Raw genomic sequence first — 16,620 nt, 5'->3', positions numbered from 1 at the left:
ATAAATTTTTGTTACAAAAATAAAAATAATTAGTTCTTCAGCCGTGTAAAAGTAGCTCAGGAAAAACTAAACTAATATGATCTCTTGTTCCACTTAATATTTGGTTAAAAAAAAAAATTATGACGAATAAGTATATAATTTGAGACAATAGTTAATTGTTTAATTACTAACTACACGTTATTATTATTTATTAATATTATTATTGCATATAAAATATGAAAAACTATATTATTTTTAATTTAATTTAATTGAAAAAACTATATATTTAATGTATAATATAAATATATAAATAAAATGTGCTTATTTTTTATTTGCATGCACTTAGTGATAAATTTATCACAATGTACATTTATATTTTATATTGATATTGACTTTGGCTGGGGGCACATTATTTTATGATCGTGAAAATTAATTCTTATTACGTCGATGTTTGAACATGCAACTAGCGAAATGTGTATCAAAAATGTATGAGTTTACAAATTTAAATATGTAGAATATTTATTTAATTAATTTTAAAAGTATTCCATCATATAACTTTTTTTTTTAAATATATTTATTGTATTTAATAAAAGGAGTGATGTATAGGTAATTTCCAAATAAAATTAAAATATTAATATTTATTTTTTTAAAAAATATCAATAATAGTATAATCTCAAATTTCTGCTAAATTTTAATTTGAAATAAGTACCTAATGTTTGAAACTATATCATGATTTTTAATAGTCTATTAAGTCTAAATCGAAGTGATCGTTGTTTTTTTTGAAAAAACTAATCCTATTACCTATTTATAATGTGATTTACATTTTTATATCATGTACATTAAATTATAACAGGTACTAAATAGCATATGAATATAATTTTTTTACTTACTTGTGTTTGTTGTGCAACTGGAAAACTTATTTTTCGTTATATTTTTACGACTCGGTTTATCGAGATGAGTTATAGGTTATTATTTTAATTCCTTATGTGTAAGAAAGAGAGAGGTTAGAACTAAAGGCTCTTCCATTTGACTAGGACAAAGTTCACCATAAAATATCGAACATATATACAATTTATTTCTTCTGCATGGTAAAAATTGTTTTTCTATATAGTATCACTCCCACCCACCATTCATTGATTGTATAGAATAATATATTATATATACATATTGTACATTTATATGGTTCTCCACGCCTATAATACGTTGTATTTTATTATATGCGTGCTGTTTCACGGTATAATATTTATATTATGATAATAATATATGATATGCCTAAGCATGGAATATATTTTTCTTGCCATGTATATGCACAATAATTTATATGATATACTTGAACATAAATTTCAACAAGTCTTGGCGTACCTATACCTATTATATATTTAGTCTGGTTACACACAATCGACAGGCCGATATCTAATCGTAAAAGTAAATTTAAAAAAAACAACACATACGAAAAATAGTTAATTAACTATAAAATAATGTCGAAAAAATATAAATGGAATGTATAATGTACGAACATGCGTGTACACGGCCGGGACGGTCCGAAATGATATACGACTCCACGACCGGGAAAAGCAACAGAATGACTTTTTTCATTTTTTATTACCCTCCGCGCTCCACCGACCAATCCACCACGTTACCTACGTAGTGTACGCGTTTTTACCACACACGCAAGATATTTGTCGGCTCCCCTAACTAGATTCCCAACCAGCTCTCATCTTACATTTCTCTGTCGCTGTAACTTTTTCCACGGTATCCTTGTAAATGTATATATGTATACCTACGCGTGCATGTATAGCGCGGGTAAAAATAATATATTAAATATATATATGCGTACAGGTATAGTGCGCAGACGTTGTCGGCATGCCTGAAATAAATTACACCCGAGACGCACACTTGAGATTGGAATCGTACGTAGAGATATATATAATACCATTATGCGTCTGCATTATATATATATATATATATATATTTAATAATATATACGCCATATGTGTGTGTTTGGAAGGATTTGATTTTATGCCAGAAACTAGTTTTCCGTATATTATTGTTGTTATTATTATTATTACTATACACCTCGTCAGACGTGTGTCCATGTATTATCATTAGGAGCTATCTGTCTATACATATATTTAGTTACGTTTTATATATTATTATCGCTGCGTGTATCCAGTTATATATTAGTTATATATTAATATATTATAAACCGGTTGGTATACCTAAGTGTTTTGTGCAGTGTTCGCGCTTGGACGACATTTTTCTTCTGCCAATCGTCTGAACACGTCATTACGATTACAATATATCGTCGTGGTGTGAAACCTGACCACTAAAAAAAAAACCACTTTACTACATTGGAATCATTTGGTGTTTTTCCTCCTTTTATATTTTTACATATATCTTCATTTTTAATTTAGGTACATAATCGTGAAATGCGATAATTATTAAAAACCAAAATCCAATTTAACAAAAAACTTAAAACATTGAAATATATTAAAACTGTACTTTTGCAGTTCTAATAATTTTATTATTCTAATATTTATTTACCGTTCTTTTTACCTATATGTGGTTGTCTGTGATGTTTTAATATTACTCAAAACATAATATTTATGTATTTTGATGGTTGTATAACTGTATGAGATATTTGATATAGTGATTGAGCAGAAAACAATGCAGCTATTTAAGTTTTCATATACTTAGGGTCGTCTGCAGTAATTATTATACTTAGAGAAAAATAAACTTGGTTATATTAATATAATAAAAATAAAAATTTAACATTGTATTTATTTATTTAATATAAAAGTTTATAACATGTAAGTACTGAGTGGATCACGTGTTGATTTTTTACTATTGATTCCAGTTTAGTTGAGAGCTATACCGATTTACTTAGTTTTGCTGTATTGATATTATTTAATAATAATACGTGATACCCGCATGTGTTGTTTCCGCTTTACAAGTGGATAACATTGCAAATTTTACGCTCAGCAGATCACGTTTTGCTCCGTTAGTTTAAAAATTAGAGTGAATTGACCTCTTATAAAATTTAAAGGTAAAAATATTATTTAGACGACCTCATGGCTTTTTACTATATTTTAATTTTGAAGCGAATTATAAGTATTTTAAAATTGTAAATTTTTTATACATTCTTAAAATATTTATAACTCACTTCAAAATTAAAATATTGTTGTTAGGACCGGGAGCATATAATTATGAATACGTGCACCCAGGTTACCAAATACTTCGTACGCTGTGCGATCACATACCAACCGACCTGTGTATGTGTGTATATAATATGTGTTTAGCAATTCAATAGAAGTGGACGGGTTTGCCAAGCAAGACTATTGAATGCTAGTATGCGGTGGGTGTGTAACTGTGTGTATATGTGTATGTGTGTAACTTAAAGCTAGGAAAATAAGGTAACTCAATAAAAATAAATGGTAACTCTATGTTACGGTAATAGGATATATAATAATAATTAATAATATACTAATAATAATTACAGCCCTTTTGGCCCAACATGTAAAAATGTAAGAAAAGTAGCTATTAGAGCCACAATAAAAATATAATATAATAATATAAAATAGCTATTAGAGCTACAATATGAATAAATAATAATATAATAATTAGTCCTTTTGGCTCAACTGTATAAATATGTAAATATAAATATATAATAAATAAATAATCAAAACTCACAAATGGCGGAGCGCAGACTGGCCAGCTGGTTCTTTAGCTATAAAATAAATGGTAATTAACACACAGACACAGAAGGTACAAATAGAAATATATAAAAAAAAAAATGATAGAAAAATATTCAAATAAATATATTTACACGAAATAATAATAATATAATATAGTTAGTGGTGATTCGCGCACAGTATATAATAATAATCCCAAAAGGTGGCGATTCGCGCTCACAATAATAAAAATAAAATAAAAAAATATCACGTCGATTTTCACAAAGATAATAATAATATAAAAAATGTGGACGTTTGGTCTTCGCTCGACGATGTACGACAAAAGACAAATTTTACGGCGGCCGCACTAATTAATATTCGCGCAGCCAACGCGGCAGAAACAGATAACGTGGATCCGTATGGATAATAATATAATTTATTATATAATTCACAGCAACGATTAAAATATAAAAATAATTAAACAAAATATATTTGTGGGTGTGTGGATCGGTGACCGGTGACCGTGAATTCATGCGTTATTTATAATATGCAGTATTTATCAATATCGTTAACAATAGTAAAAAGCCCATGAGGTCGTCTAAATAATATTTTTACCTTTAAATTTTATAAGAAGTCAATTCACTTTAATTTTTAAACTAACGGGCAAAACATGATCTGTTGAGCGTAAAATTTGCAATGTTATCCACTTGTAAAACGGAGACAATACATGCGGGTATCACGTCCTCTTAATGAATAACGTCAAAAAAACTAGATACGATAAATAAATTCAATCGCGCTGCTTGGTCTTATGCATACGATTTATAAATTTATAGTGTCTATATAATATATAATAATTAATAATATAAATAATAAGGTAATATGATGTTAGATAATATGTGCGTAAATACTGCTACCGCCTGTAGTAATTAAAAATAAATGGCGGTCGAGACCACACGACACACCGTCACCAAACTCTGCACAATTTAGATAATTATACATTATTGTTTTCATTTTACGATCTTCAGACTAGTGCGTGAGAACCATTATCACTGACTGTAATCTGATTTTACAAAAGTTAAATGTATTTTTCAAAATAGTATAGGCCATTATCATAATAGTTATTAGTTTATATGCAGGTATATATTTAATCTATGTACTTTTACAAAAAAAAACTCTTAACATTATATTAGAAATCAATTTATTTTTTATTTAGAAGTTATAATGCATTCACTTTTCATTTATAATAATTAATTATAATAAAGTAATAAAGTAATTACTATTTTAACCATTCTACACAACACAAAATAAAGTGGAGTGTAAAAATTAATAAATGCTGTATGCGCGATACTGTTCAAAAATATAGGTACATTTTTTTTTTTTAAGTTTTATATTTTTAGTAATACTCATAATTTTGATATGATTTTATAATTATATGTTTATAGGCGGATATATAGGTTAAAAACTGTGGTTTTTAAACGTATTTAAAAAAATTGAAATACATTAATACTTTTTTCTATTTTTAAATTGGAGTTTAGTTAGCAAATAATAATTGTGTGTCATAATATTACTTATATTAAAATAATAAACCATTAATTAAAATATATATTATTATGTTTTAAAACAAAATTTTTTCATTTAAATAAGTACCTATATATGGGTTATTTAAATGTTTATTTAATCGGGAAATAAACAAAATTTGAAATAAAAATGGTTTTGTCTAAAAACAAAATATTAAATTCGAAACAATTATTGTTTAAACAGTAGTCGTTAATTGTATATTTATCTTTAATATTAAGTAATGAATTTTTATTACTTTTGAAAACAAAATAATGTCATTTTCGGGATACTTAAGTAATATGTACCTATATGTTTATAAGTGAACCAACGTGTGTATAGCACAATGTATATATAATTTTAATTTTATGATCCGGTGTCGGTAGACCAATAAAATTAATACGCATACGTATGCGTTGTAAAGTAAAATACAATTAATATATGCACGTGCATAAAGTAGGTATTTTAAATCAGGAACGAAAATCGAAAATAAAATATATAATAATAACTAGAGTATAATTTCAACGAACAACCGTATGTTGTCCCGAACTCGTTTGCTGTAGGATTACGCTCGTCACGTACCATGTACGTGCCTGATTCCGCCGTTACGGTTTTCTCGTTGAAACAGAGACGTCCAATTAGAACAACAAGAAGAAAACGAAAAAACCACTCCTACAGGAGGGTCAATTTTTACAGTCCCTTCTGACCCATTCATCATCGCGTTCTGTTTCAGACATGGACGTACGGATTGATTTAACTCGGTAACTATGGTCGAGGTGCCTGGTGTACCTCCTTGCAAAAACTACCCCTATACGGGCTATATGACGATCGAATACGTGATTTACGACATTCGCCCGAGGTGTGGTTGTTGTAGCGGTGAAGAAGGGGAGACCGAGCTCGAATTTCTTAGATTTGATTTTTCACAACGGTATTCGGTCAAACAGCGCCACCATTGCTAGGTACTTATAGGTAAACATGAAAGTGATTCATTAGTAAATGATTAAATATAATCGTTTAAATTTATTTAAATTTTTCTCTGGGGATCTTTTGAAATGAAGGTGGCTCTACGGAAAAAATATGTTGTAGAGGTTCAAAAGTTCACAAAAATAAATTGTAATAAGATATTTATATATATTATGTAAAGTATTCCAAACGTATAACAAATGTTAATTATGTCATTATTTAAAATTAATATAATAAGCATGAATGCATTATAAATTGTAGATATGTAATAATATTTTAATAATGATAAAATCATGATTATTTTATATTATAGTTATACATTTTACAATTAAATTTAAAACTATAAAATATAGTGTCAACGGGCTTGAAAAATTTATATATGCGTATACTGTTGAATGAAGTAGGTACGCTACTCGCACAATTACGAGTTGTTTTTAATAGTTTAGTTTAATATTGTATTTAATCGACAGTGTAATAAACACTATGCCCTATAGGTATTAATTATCTAGCACTTTGTAAAATTTAAATGGTTTTTAAGACAATAATATAAACAATTATGTACCCGGATTGTATAACAATTGTTTTGATTTTGCTTGATCACGTTAATTGATGGTAGTGTTTTACACAGTTATAGGTAATAATTATAACAAAATTTGTTATTATTCCTATACCACAAATTCTCATTTTATGTTTCATGAATAATTTTAATACGTTTAATCTGATAATAATTTGATTTTAATAGATTTTAGTTTGAGTATACCTACATTATATTATTAAGTATACAGTTTCGATAATGAAATGATTTTAATGGACGATCGCAACAACTTAATTAATTTATTAATAAGAGTCCACTATTATTTTTATATATACATATATTATGCCTACAACTATATAAATATCAAAAATCTGATAGTAAATAGTAATAGTAATTACTAGCTGCTTCGCTTCAATCTCATTGGTCCTCAAGTACTTTGGGCAATATCAATAACTATTTTTCATGTTGACATTTTGGGTGGAAAAATACATTAAGCTATCTAAACCAGTATGAAAATTGTCGTAATAAATTAAAGTCACTATTTAACTTTCTCTCTGGGGTTATTACGTTGGTATCCAAAAATAGTAAATACCAAAAAAAAAAAAAAAAACATGTAAATTCGTTCTCGAAGCGAAAAATGGCATCCAGAACCTGCATTATAGGACTATGTTTTTTTTTATTATATGTAATCGGTTGGTGAACATAAAATATCCATCTAAACCAGGTGGTTTATTTTTTAATTTTATTATTTTTTCCAAACCGACAATTGTTGTTTTAGATTTAAAAATAATATCTTGAAAAAAATGACTATGTGTTTGATTCGTTTTATAATACCAAAATACAGAAGTCGGTCTTATTAAAATCTTTTTAGGTCTTTCTTCTGAATAGGCTGATTATTACTGGTTTTCTCTATCACCTTCGATATCCTTCTGGATAAATAAATCATTGTATCGGAAAACATAGCGGTCGTTATGACCCTTCCGGGAGTATAATCTTCTGGTTAGTTGACCGGGATAAAATATCATCCTTCTATGTTTTTGAGTTATATATATATATTATAAATATATGACGTTCGTATAATATGCATATGTGTGAATATAGTTGTAGAGAGCAGCGTCGTATATAATAATAATAATAATAATAATAATAATAATAATAATAATAATAATAATATTAATATAATGTGCGGTATATATATATATTGGGTGATTTATTTTGAGTACGTATTTGTCTTCGTATACATCTTTACTCGCCTAAGTTTTGCTATAATTATTTGGATTAATTCAATCTTTAAAATATTTGCGAAAAATAATTTGACTGTTTTAAATTTAAGAAACACTACTTATGAGATAAAAAATGCTAATTTTTCTTATGTTTATTATATGTTGACAATTTTATCTCAATATATTATAAATTGATAAGAAAATGACTGACAGAAATACACAGTGTAACATTTTGTGATTATAATTAAATAAGAATCCAAATACTCTTATATTATAGAATATAGGAACTCGAAAAGAAGACGAGATTACTAATAGCTATATATAATAATAATATGACGGTTTTACGACTTGGTCGGGCTGAGCTTTTACGGTCGTCCTCCAATTTTTCTATATAGAAAATAATAAATATTCTTATACAATAATGCATGCACCCTATTTTAGACGCGAATATGTTTTACGGTAACGTGAACGTGACTGACTTACGGCTATAGATATAATAATATATCGATATGTGATATTGATACTACGCGGATATATATGTCTACAACGAAACGGTCTTTTCGGATGCTCGATTATTGATATACTACGTGTGCCGAGATCCAAATATCGTATAAGCTTTAATACATACATTACTATTGCATACATAATACATATATATGTGAACCGAATACGAAAATAGAATAAAAACATCAAAAATTGAATTTTATATTATTGCACTATAGGTAAAATATAAGGGGCCTATATTATTTGTATATTATCTTGAATTAAAGTTTACATACCACATACTATATAATATACACTACTAATAATAATTGTTAAAATAAAGCACATACATAGAAACAGATTAATTTGAAAATATTATTTTTATTGCAAAAAACGTTTCTTAGTGGTAGTCACGTATAATTATGGTAATAATATTCTAATTCTTACTGTATACCAATATTTTATAATAATTTTTTTATCTTAATTCCGCCGAAATGTCAAAATCCTTATAGACATTCAATATTTATGGGTATGCAATTAAATGCATACATATATGCATATTATTAGGTACTTATTATTTAGCTTCAATAAGGCGGATTTAAGGTGGGATTTTTTTTTGCGTATAGGTGTGCTTAACGGACTTGCGTAGTAATATGATACGCTTATTTAAATGTTGAATTTTTCTTTCTGTATACCTACAACGTGAAGTAGCCGGTAACCCCTGCTATAGTGTGAAATTCAAGTACACGGTAGCTATTTTATGTATTGTTATACATTATAATATATAGGGCGCCGTGAAAAACGTCAAAACCAGAATCTTCTAAAACTTCGGTTAGGTATATACGGGAGGATTGGTGGGACTAGTGCAGAAGTAAATTCACCCAAAACAATAAAAATCCTTCGAGGGGCCGTTATTGTTATTATTAATATTTTAAGTGTATGAGGTAGCGAACCCAAAGAACAAGGTATATATATATATACTAAATTCATCAATGAAACTATATAAGCACAGTCGTAATTCACAGTCAGATTATGTACAGTAGGTATATTATATAGAGTCCTCGTTGGTATACAAAAGAAATCACACTATTATACAATATATAAACGTGAAAAAGATGATGTCTCACTCGATAAATTCGCAGCCGCTGTCTCCGCACCGCGCCGTCACCATTGTGTCGTGGCGCAAACTCAAATGGGGAGTGTGATAAATAATATATATATACTATATAGGTACGAGAAAATATAAAAATGGCAATCTGAGTATACGGGAATAAGTATGATATTTATAAAGGGATACACGTTTCTTTTTTGTCCCTTTTTTGCCATTCCCTTTACAACGATTCGGTTATGGCCAAACTCCTGGTTTTGAGTGTCTCAAAATACATCATAATCATGTGTTTCTTTGCTAGATATACCTAATATGTATTGCGTGCTGTATAATATTAAAATATATACGATACACTGTTCGAAGTTCACTCTGCTGTGTCGTGGACAAAAATGCATGAATAATAATTATTATTATTGTAGTCTTGAACACACCTCCCTCGACAGCCATCGAAATCATGCTTACATGTACATCATTCAGTATTGTCGATGTGCATTTCGACTTGTACATAAACCATATTTAAATATTTTATTATAATAGAATATATATATATTTATATGTCTGGTTGCTTTAAATACGTTCACTGAAGTATGTTGGTGATGATTGTTGCAGTTGGTGGTGTGACAATGCGTCCATATGTATGTGAATAATTTAATATAAAATATTATAATATATTATACTCTATACTGCAGGTGTTGCGTATGTAAGTCCTCGATTTTCTCGTAGTCGTGAATCTGGAAAAAAAATAAACGGAGTAATAGAATATGAATTCATACATGCTTGTTATATGTATTCGATTTTGCCGATCAGCATGACATTGTACATTTAAAGAAAATATTTATTAAAATCTTGGTACAATTTGTTTTGTGAATTACGTAAATATTGGATGGGTACTGGGTAGTTGTGGATCTACTCGCGATTATCAATAAAATTAATTTAAACTGTACCTGTAGAGTATAAGGTAATTTTTTATTTTTATAATGTAATGTATAGTATCTTATTTTATATTTTAAAAATACCTATTGCGTCGAAATTTGATATCAATTAATGACATAAAGTCGATATATTAAATATTAGTATACTAGCAATGTTCGAAATTTTTTAACCAAATTAATGTAAGAAGGTTATTTTTATAAGGATACGTATTGAAACCTTTAATGCATTATAATAGACCATGAATGAATAAAAATTAAATAATTCGTAAAATTATCATTTTTATGAATCATTTGCTCACGACTTCAAGACAAAAAAAATATAAATACGAGTATATGGTTTGTAGTATTGGCTATTAAAACATTAATTGTTCTCAAAATATCGTATACTGTAGTAAAAGAAAAACTATTTAATACGCGGTCTTGCGCGTAGGATATATAAATTCGATTGAGCGATTACAACATTATATATTATATAATACATGTGTATATATAATCTACTCACGCGGGACCAATATAATATAATACAACAGTGTAACGTGCTATATTATATTGTAATACGATTGAAACAGTAGTCATCGTGTATATCTCATGTATTATATATCATGTCATTAGGCGCATATTATATACATGTATAGTATTATTGAGGGCGAATTATGTGACCACATAAAAAACGAATGTTCACAACACATTACTATATTATATAGACGCACATTAAACTATATCAATTGATTGCTGTCGGATAGTTTAATAGGAACCCCGTAGTACTGACAAACACACATATATTTATTTATATAGGATATAAACGGTTTGATGAACGGGGTGGCCATCGTCGGTGGGGTGCGCATCAGTATTGACTTTTATCGTACACATAAAACTGTGGTAATGACTTGGCGCTTAAACAGATCGTCCTCAACATAGTTGTGGCAAATTGTATATATTTATACAATACGCGAACGGGCGTGTGCGTGCGACAAGGGGTAGTCGAGAGGGTCCTCTGCGAAATTGGAAAATACCCCAATCGTTCTCCAGTATTAAGGAGGCGGAAGCTTCGTTCAGCGTTTATATCAAAACTTCATATGTAAGTTTTACTGCGGACGTTTTTATTTACAATACTAGCGAATTTCTCGTACATCTGATAAAAAACACACATAACTTCCATTACGAAAGATATAGTATTGTATTTTATAAATGATGCATTACATACGTGAATTATATATATGATATAAGTTTGGTAGGCATTTCGCGCGTACATAAAACTAGTAGAAAATGAATTTGGATATTGCTCGAATATTGCGGGCGTCCATTTTATATTTTAGGAGTGTTAATATTTTTTTTGTTCGGCCTAGCAGAGTAGGTATAAATATGATAATATATTTCGTTCAGAAACATCTGAATCAAAAGTATTAAAATATCAATCAAAAGTTTAGTACATATAGGTATGCAATATACTTCATCGTATTAATCATAACTTTATACTATATTTTTATCTTTTACATATGTAGAAGATGCAATGTGCAAGGGTCGTTCAAGTGGCCAGTTGAGAGTAGGTAGAGCAATTAATGTTCGATACGTCAGTAATATAGTAGCTTAATTATTATTATTAACAAACGCTTTTAATCTTTAAGTATGTGAGTAGATACTTATATTTTCGTAAATTTGCGTAAGAGTATAATATATGCACATGTACGATAAATGCAAGCTTAACGTATTATAATGTGTGATACATCGTTGTCGAACGATTTATTATAATATGCGCATATATTGCGGTTAGGACAAAAAATGTCGTAAACGTGATACTCGAACACATAGAATTTATATTTATACCTATCGTGTAACGTAACAATTCGGCCCATACAAAGTATCTACCTACATATCGTGTATGTAATAAAAAACTAAAACGGCGTAACTATATATATATATATATATACATATGCACATACAAGAGCTAGGGGATCGAAATACGAATGTAAAAAAATAAGAAGGTCGGGTATTTTCCGCATCCTGCTGCAGCTATATGGTGTACGTATTTGCAAATGTATATACATAGGATACAATGTAATATCACTTTTATACATATTATGGCATTATATAAGACCCTATATGCAAAAGCCGATCTTCATGCCCGGCTAAACCACGCGGATGCGATATAAAACGCGAGTGTACCATATATATTATAGTAAAAGTATTGGGTACAGCATTTTTATGCTGAAACATACCAACTGTTAGAATATTATATAATATCTTTTAAGTTATTTTATCTTTTTTACTTTTTTATAATGTATGAAATATTTATCAAATATTTACCAACTTTTCTAATTTTATTATGCATCTTATTATTAAGTTATTTTGTCTTTTCTATGTTGAATTCTCGTTGACCTATACTATACATCATTAAATATTTTATAGTTGCAAGTAAATAAAAAAAAAATAAAAATAATTTCTGATCCTCTATATATTATGTAATTTTAGATATAATTATGTATATAGATTTTAAGTTAATACGATAATGAAATAAGGTATTACACTATTATAGTTTATAACACATATTATATTAAAATAAATAATATAATTTTAAATTATCACATTTTTTTTGTAGGACATAACTCATAAGGTATTCATAGCAATATTTAAATTTAATTTTTACAAACATATAATAGTAGGCCAGTATATGGATTTATTAATAAATATTTGTGAAAGCCAGTAATGATACTAGTGGATTCATTCTGATGTATACGACAGTCGCAGATTAAGTATAATTTAATAAAAAAAATTATGTTATTTATTCGTTTGATGTTTAGTATCTGGAAATGAATAAATTATACTTAGTATTATGTTATATATGACATAATCTTATGTTCAAATCATTCACTTTAATGCACGGTTTTTCTGAAAACTTTAAAAATATTTTTAAAATTTATTATTATTATAAGTAACTTGTATTATAAATTCACCATAATTTACCATATGTACCATTATAGGGTAATGGGGTGGCATATTGTTGAAGAGACCATCAATGTAACTTTATACTGTTAGTTTATGAGAAGTTGAATAAGTCGTTATGAATAAATTATGTTTTAGACCAGTGGCGGCGCCAGGATTTTTTTCTAGATAGGGCCAATGTGAGGTCAATTAAATTATAAGGTAGGGCCACAAAAATGAGATTTAAGCAAAAAATTATAAAATATATATAAAAAATTATGTAATTTGAAAAACAATATTTTATCATTTTTAAAAATGATATAATATTATAATATAGAAGTATATTAATCTAAATTACTTACAGACTGTACAGTGAACTATACAAAATAAAAATACCATTATTTTCTGCTTATGAAAAATGAGAATATTAGTATGTCTAATATTAGGTCAATAATAGGGCCAGACATGGTTGGTCCAGTCCCTAAAATAACCAAATTTTCGTACTACACACAGTCTCAAATCAGTAAAATCTAAATAAAAAATATAAACTATTACCGATGCTTATAGTCTTCTTCAACCAATAACACATAATATAAATTAAATAAAAATATGTATAATTAATATATGAATTAATTACCTATAATAATTAAAATATGGTTTGTCAAAAAACCATTAAATTATTAAAAAAAATAAGCTATAAAAGCTATAAAATTGTATAAAATATTATTATAAAGGTTTAATTTTAACACACTTTTAAAATTCGTACTACACACTGCACTTTTCGTACTACACAAAGTGTGTCGTACTACACACAATTTTAGGGACTGGGTTGGTCCCTAGTGCCACCACTATTTTAGACTTCTTAAAATTTATAGAGAGTGGTAGTGTTAAATATTAATTTAGTGACTAGAAGATTTCAATGATTCATATAAATAGGAGTTAAAATATTTATAGATTAATTTTTGTAGTGTAGCTAGTAGTTAAATTATTTGGTGTTAAGTAAGTTTGTAAGATTAGTGGTGAGAAAGGATTGAAGAGAATCAATGATTTTAATATATCTGATGGATTTAAGTTCATTAAGGAATTTGAGGTTTGAGATTTCATTATTTTGTATGCTTATGCTTGGAAATATTTCCAGTAGTTGTCTGTTGTTTGAGTTGATGATTGATTGGACGAAATTGGACGAATAGGTAAATTGAAATATTCACTAGATAAGTTTTTATGTTATTATTATTTTTTTTTTTTTGTTGTTGAGGCTAATTTATAGTATATTCTTTATATTGTTTACAGGGTGTAATATTTTACATATACAATAGTTTTCTGAGAGGTTTATATTACTATATGTTTTATACCAGATGAGGATAATTTATTATCACCAAACTTCACACATTTCGGGAGCATGGATAATAATTTGTTAATAAGTCTATCTAATCAATTTTTTTCGTGTTTGTGTGTTTTATAAATTTCTATAAAAAATACATTTGTATAGTTATTTACATACTAACCATTAAACAGTTTATCATAGTAAATATTACAATAGTGTTATGCTCCAAATATTATAAAATATTAATATTATTATCTATACAAAATATATCAATAGCATTTGATCATTTTTTTTTATTTTAATTAATTATTTCTTTGAAAATATAGTATCAAATTATACATACTGTATAATTTAGAACGACTTAAATAGTAAATGTATTTAATTAAAAAAAAAAGAAAAAAAAGAGTTAATATAACAAGTAATAACTTAGCAGGGCAAGTCTTTTAATATTAAATATTTATTATCTTGAAAAGTACCTATTACGTTTAAAATTGTTTTTTATATTTTTAAATTTAATATTCCGAAAATGAATTATTATTTTGAGATCTTGATATTTAAAAAATTATTTTTGTTTAAGTAGTTAATTAATATTAGGTAGCTTGCAAAAAAAAATTACTGTGTTATATTCACATACTTACGCTGAATAATAGCCATAAAAAATTGAAATCTAATTTCCTGCAGTTAAGTTTATAGTATTTATTTAAAATAAAGATTTCTATAGGTGTACAAATGTTATGTTAAATTTTTAGTTATTATAAATTATTTATAAAATTTATGATTAAGAAGCGTGACTGTATATGTCTTATTGATAAAGAAATACAAAATTAATTCATGAAAATACGTATTCAAAGCTATATAATATATATATTATAAATTATAATTTTCATCGTTGAACATATTATATTGTTTAGCAGTTGTTTTGGGTTTTTTTTTATGAAGTATGATGTTTTAATTGTATTTTTTTTTTTTACATTATTAAGGTACAATATCGAATATTTAATAAATATATATGCATATTATGATCAATCCAATTACATTTAAGAAATACCAATAGCTATTGTGCATAATATGTATAATAATATATCACATATTTTACGTTTAAATTATAAATGTATGTACGCGTACTTACACAGTCTATATAATAATGGCACGGATACGACCAAACATTAATTATTTAGTTATTAAACCAGCTATTTACAACTCTTTCTGAATCGATACTTCATTTAGATATCTTTATAAAATATTTGAGCAACCGACATGTTTTTAATAGGTTTTAACAATTTGTTTTTAATGCGCTTTCAATATTATTGTAATAGTTGTTGTATGATAACAATAATATGTATATTTTATAATAATATACATTATATGTAAATATGACATACCTATAGTAGTATCTATTATACAAGACTTTTATATTAGTGCTGCATATAAATAATAAAGGTACTCATAATTATATGTTATTCGCGATAATTAGAATACAACAACAATATTCTATAAAATAGGTTATATTAAATTATTATAATATATACCATAGTTTTCGCGGAAGCAATGAGAAAGCAGCTCCCGCGGCGTCGTCGATTCAAACTGAAAAAAAAATATATACCATAGTACCTTTGTGATTTAATTTTTTAAGATTGTATTAACTATATAGATTGTATGAAAAAAATAAATTACTGTAAATTCTAGGTGAATACTTAACTAATGATTATTATTATTAATTGTTTTACTGAAAGAATAAATTTTCTGAAAATTTACTACCTTGTCACATAAAATAGAAATGGTGCAAAGACATTAAAGTTAAAAACTAGGCCAATATAGAGTTAGTGGATGATAATCTCTACACACGCTGAGCATCATTACTTTATTATCATTTTTTTTTTTTTTTTTTTATAAAATAATATTAAAGGTTGGTATAAAAAAAATTTAATT

The sequence above is a fragment of the Melanaphis sacchari genome, unplaced genomic scaffold (genome assembly GCF_002803265.2).
Source record: "Melanaphis sacchari strain LSU unplaced genomic scaffold, SCAv2.0 Contig0_pilon_pilon, whole genome shotgun sequence".
Classification (NCBI taxonomy): domain Eukaryota; kingdom Metazoa; phylum Arthropoda; class Insecta; order Hemiptera; family Aphididae; genus Melanaphis; species Melanaphis sacchari.
This window is presented reverse-complemented; position numbering follows the sequence as displayed.